Source organism: Rhinolophus hipposideros (genome assembly GCF_964194185.1).
Source record: "Rhinolophus hipposideros genome assembly, chromosome: 22".
Lineage (NCBI taxonomy): Eukaryota > Metazoa > Chordata > Mammalia > Chiroptera > Rhinolophidae > Rhinolophus > Rhinolophus hipposideros.
The window spans coordinates 44761193-44767350 of NC_138068.1; positions in this window are offsets into that span (position 1 = coordinate 44761193).

Consider the following 6158-nt stretch of genomic DNA (forward strand, 5'->3'; position numbering starts at 1 on the left):
AGGCGGCTAACCAAATAATTTTACTCGCAGCACAGCTCGAGATAAATGCACGTGCCGCAACTTCCTTTTTCCATGGCATTCATTGATTTTCGTTTAGGTTCAAAGGGATGTGCTCTTTGAGCTTGACAAGGAGGGCCCAGAAACTTGGTGTGCATTAACGTTATGACCCAGCGTTTCATTTATTTAGTTTTGCAGTGTGGGTGTTTTCTTTGATGGTAAAGGGAAACCAACTTTTATTGGGTATCTCCTGTATTGTAGGGACTGGGACGCATATTTCATTTAATTCTCAGGATTAACCCTAAAGTAGATATTAAGACTCTTGGTAGTGATTAGGAAACAGAAGTTAGATAATTTGCCCAAGGTCACACAGACCTTGTATTTAACCTTTCGACTCCACAGGACCACCTTTGATTTTAAAGCAGTCATTTAAAAACACTGGTAAAATAGCTCTAGTCACAAGGTCTACAGAGAGGGAAAAATGCCTTACACATTAACACGAATTCACATAGCCATAGTCTTCCTAACATGATTATGGAGATTTTCATAACCATGTACAATCAAAGGTGGGAATTACTGCTATAGAAAATTCATTTTATTTGGCTATTTTTTTAAAAGCGGTATTTTTTTTAAGCACTATTACTTGGATTCATTCTAGCTGACCCTAGAAACTTTGTTCCTCTTAGTTTCAGGTGTACAGAACAACATAATGATTAGACATTTATACCCCTCACAAAGTGATAACGCCACCAAGTCTACTACCCCTCTGACATCCTACATAGCTATTATAATACCATTGACTATATTCCCTGCGCTATACTTCACATCCCATGAATATATATACGTATATGTATATATACATATGTATTTATAGTTGACATTTTAAATTAGTTTCAGATGGGTACTGTAAGTTCAGTACCCATCTGACACCCTACATAATCTTTACAACATTACTGATTATATTCTGTGTGCTGTATTTCACATCCCCACGACTATTTTGTAACTAACAATTTGTACTTCCTAATCCCTTCACCTTTCCCACCCATCCCACAATCCTCTTCCATCTAACAACCATCAGTTTGTTCTCTGTATCTATGAATCTATTTCTATTTTCTTTGCTCATTTATTCTGTTCTTTAGATTCCACATATAAGTGAGATCATATGGTATTTGTATTTCTCAGTCTGCTTTATTCACTTAGCATAATATCGTCTAAGTCCATCCATGTTGTTGCAAATAAGATTTAATTCTTTTTTATGGCAGAGTAATACTCCATTGTATAAATTTCTTTATCCAATCATCTCTTGATGGGCATTTCAGTTGTTTCCATATATTGGCTATTGTGAATAGCTCTGCAGTAAACATAGGGGTGCCTATATTTTTTTGAATCAGACTTTGGGATTTCTTTGGATAAATATCCAGGAATGGAATTGCTGGGGCATAAGGTAGTTCTATTTTTAATTTTTTGAGGAGCGTTCATACTGTTTTCCATAGTGGCTGCACTAATTTGTAATCCCACCAACAGTGCAGGAGAATTTCCTTTTCTCCACATCCTAGCCACCACTTGGTGGTTTGTTGATTTATTGATGATGGGCATTCTGACAGAAGTGAGGTGGTATCTCATTGTGGTTTTATTTGCATTTCTTTGATGATTAGTGATGTTGAGCATTTTTTCATATGTCTATTGGCCATCTGTATGTCCTCTTTGGAGAAATGTCTATGCAGGTCTTCTGCCCATGTTTTAATTGGATTGATTATGGTGGTGAGGGAGGGTTGTTTGTTATTTTGCTTTTTTTGTTTCTTTTGGTGTTGAGTCGTATGAGTTTTTTGTAAATTTTGGATATTAACCTCTTATCTGATGTATCATGGGCAAATATCTTCTCCCATTCAGTCAGATGTCTTTTTGTTTTGTTGATGGTTTCCTTTGCTATGAAAAAACTTTTTAGTTTGATGTAGTCCCATTTTTAATTTTTTTCTTTTTTTTCCCTTGCCCAAGGAGATATATCAGTAAAAATATTGCTAAGGGTAATGCCTGAGAGTTTATTTCCTATATTTGCTTCTAGAAGTTTTATGGTTTCATATCTTACATTTAAGTCTTAAGCCATTTTGAGTTTATTCGTGCATATGGCATAAGAAGGTAGTCCAGTTCCATTTTTTTTTCATGTATCTGTGCAGTTTTCCAGCCCCATTTATTAGATTGTCTTTACCCAAGTGTAGATTCTTGCTTCGTCATAAATTAAATGACCATATACGCCTGGACTTATTTCTTGGCTCTCTATTCTGATCCATTGATCTATGTGTCTGTTTTTATGCCAATGCCATGCTGTTTTGATTACTATAGCCATGTAGTATAATTTGATATCAGGTAGAGTGACATCTCTAGCTTTGTTCTTAATTCTCAGGATTTCCATGGCTATTCAAGGTCTTTTATGGTTCCATATAAATTTTAGGATTATTTGTTCCAGTTCTGTGAAAAATGTCGAATTTATATATTGAATGTTGAATTGTTGAATTTATATATTGCTTTAGGTAGTACAGACATTTTAACTATATTAGTTATTCTTATCCATGAGCATGATCTATGTTTCCATTTATTTTTATCTTCTTTAATTTCTCTCTTCAATGTCTTCAAATTTTCTGAGTACAGGTCTTTTACTTTCTTGGTTAAATGTATTCCTAAGTTGTTTTTTGTTTTTGTTTTTTTGATGCAATTGTAAATGAGATTATTTTCTTAATTTCTCTTTCTGATAGTTTATCAGTGTATAAAAATGCAACTGATTTCTGAATATTAATTTTGTATTCTGCTTTACTAAATTCATTTATCAGTTCTAATAGTTTATTGTTTTGTTTTGTTTTTTTGTGGTGTCTTTGGGGTTCTCTGTGTATAGTATCAAGTCTTTTGCAAATAATGACAATTTTACGTCTTTCTCAGTTGGATGCCTTTTTTTTTTCCTGTCTGATTGCTGTAGCTAGAACTTCTAGTACTATGTTGAATAAAAGTGGTGAAAGTGGGCATCCTTGTCTTGTTCCTACAAGGGGTATGCTTATAGCTTTTCCCCACTTAATATGATATTTGCTGTGAGTTTGTTACGGCCTTTATTACGTTGAGTTATGTTCCTTCTACTCCCTCTTTGCTGAGAGTTTTTTATCACAAATGGATGCTGGATTTTGTCAAATTTTTTTTGCATCTATTGATATGACTATATAATTTTTGTTTTCCATTTTGTTTTTGTGGTGCATTGTGTTAATTGATTTGCAGATATTGAACCAACATTGTATATCACGAATGATTCCCTCTTGATTATGGTGTATGATCTTTTTAATGTATTGCTGAATTCAGTTTGTTAATATTTTGTTGAGGATTTTTGCATCTATGTTTATTAGGGATACTGGCCTATAGTTTTCTTTTTTTTGGTAATGTCTTTGTCTGGTTTTGGAATCATTGTAATGGTGGCCTCATAAAATGAGGTTGGAGCCTTCTCTCCTCCTGAAGTTTTTTGAATAGTTTGAGAAGAGTAGGTGTTAATTCTTGCTGTATGTTTGATAAAATCTACCTGTGAAGCCATCTGGTCCTGGAATTTTGTTTTTTGGCAGCTTGTTGATTACCGATTCAATTTCATTGGTAATAATTAGTTTGTTCAGATTTTCTGTTTCTTCTTGATTCAGCTTTGGAAGATTGTATGCTTCTAGGAATTTATCCATTTCTTCCAGATTGTCCAATTTGTTGGCATATAGTTGCTCATATATTTTCTTAAAATGTTTTGTATTTCTGTGGTGTCAGTTGTCACTTCTCCAATTTTATTTCTGATTTTATTTCTTTGGGTCCTCTCTTTTTTCTTGATGAGTCGGGTTAAAGGTTTGTCAGTTTTGTTCATATTTTCAAAAAAACAGCTCTTGGTTTCATTGATCTTTTGTATTTTTTTAAACTCTATTTCATTTATTTCCAGTCTGATCTTTATTATTTCTTTCCTTGTACTCACTATGGGCTTTGTTTGCTCTTCTTTTTCCAGTTTCCTTAGGTGTAATGATACATTGTTGATTTGTGATATTTTTTCTGTTTCTTTAGGTATAGGCCTGCATTGCTATGAATTTCCCTCTTAGGACTCAAAACCTCTGATTCTTATCCTTACCTTGTATGACATTTACTTTTGTGGATGAAAAAGGGACCACATACTAAACCTGACAAGCTCAGGGGAGGCCAGCATGGCAGGCCCTACAAATTTGGAGACCGAAATTAACCACATAGGATGATCTGAACATAAAAAATCATAACTAAAAGTGGGCTATGGCCATAGTCACGTCCTTGGCCTGTAGCTTCCTCGACAAAGCTCAGTCTTTACCTTAAGTGAGCCTGTGTACTGTCTTTTTGCATCTAAGATAACATATTCTTGGAATGTCAGATTAATCCCTTTTTTCTGGACCCCTCAAGGCACAACCCACAGCACCAGTGCGGGAGACTACAGAACCCCTCATTGCTATCTTGTTCCATCTGAATACCATCTCTATGTGCTGTCAAATGTTAATTGTTAACTGTCCTATACCCACCAATGTAAAAGAAATATGTGTCTCTCAGTTTTACTTTTTATCCATTCCCAGAGATTTCATTTTGCTTTCTCCCACCTCCTTAATCTATCACCAATGGATTTCATGTAACCCTCCTTACAACTCCTCCTTTGATTCTAATGTATAAAATAAGCTGTAAAACTGCCATTCTCCAGAGCATTTACTTAATCCACTGAGATTTTGCTTCCTGGCAATTGTCAGTTTGACTCAAAATAAACTCATTAAACTTCTCTACAGGTTTGGACATCTTTTACATTGACATTTTTCATCTCTACAGTAAGGGATAATTTAGCTAAGTGTTTTTATACAATTCTATAGTGGACCTTGCTACAGGACTGTAATCCAAAGGTCACCAGCATCCACAGCCTTCCTTTGCCATAAACCATTTTAATTTCAAACCCAGGCCTGAGTTCAATTCATTACATATACAGTGGGAACAAAACTACCCACTTCTGAGGGGTTGTGACAATTTATTATTCCTTTAGCTAATATTTATTAACTGTCTACTATGTAATATACTAGGCATTGTTCTAAACACTGAAGATAAAGCAGTGAACAAAGTCCTTGCTCTCAGTCTATGTTCTAGTGTGAGAAAACAGCAAACCACAGATACAGATATATTGATGATAAATATGTTCATGAAAAGCGCTAAGAATAAACCAAGGAAGGTGATCAAAATGATAGTGAGAGGGCCTGAGGATTTTGAGTTAGTGTTCAGAGAAGGCACAGACCTAAAATGGGGAGGGAGTAAGCCATACGGATATGGGGCCATAGGGAGGGGCAGAGAATTCTAGGAAGGCCCTGAGGAGGGGTGTGTGGTGGCTGGCACACATGCCACCCACATTCCTCCTGGGTACCTCTGCTTCAGCAAGGAGGCAGTGACCCTGGAGCAGGATGAACCAGGGAGAGGCTAGTGGCTGAGACCAGATCAAAGGCTAGAGGCCCTTTCATAAGCTTTTGGTTTTATTTTCAGTGATATGGGGAGCCATGGAAGTGTTTTCAAAATAAAAGTGACAGGATTGGACTAGTTTTTTAAACAGACCTTTGTGGCATCTGAGTTAAGTAGACAGAAGTGAGGCAAAGGTGGAGACAAGAAAAATAATCCAAGTGAGAGATGATGGCAGCTTGGCCCAAGTGGTAAGAAGTGGTTGGATCCTGGATAGGTTTTGAAAGGAGACCTGCTGTGGCATAAGAAAGGAGGAATCAAGGATGACACCAGGGTTTGACCTAAGGAACTTCAAGAATGGAGTTATCATTACCACCTGAGGTGGGAAATGTTATTCATGGAACTGGAGGTGGGAGAAGACTTGGGAGCTCAGGTTTGAACACAATTTTAGGTGACTGTAGGCTATCAGAGTGGATGAATAGATCATCGGATAGAGCAGCCTAGGGTTCAAGGAAGAGGTGTGGACTAAAGATACAAATGTAGGTGTCACCAACGTGGGGTGGTATTTAAAGCCTAGATAAGACCGCTCAGAAAGTGAGTGTGGACCAAGAGTTGAAGATCGTGTGGGCAAGGCCTGCTACCAACAAGAAAGACACAATACCCCTTACTGTCTTCTCTCTAGCCCTCCTTTCCTAGCTTTTTTGTTTTTCTAT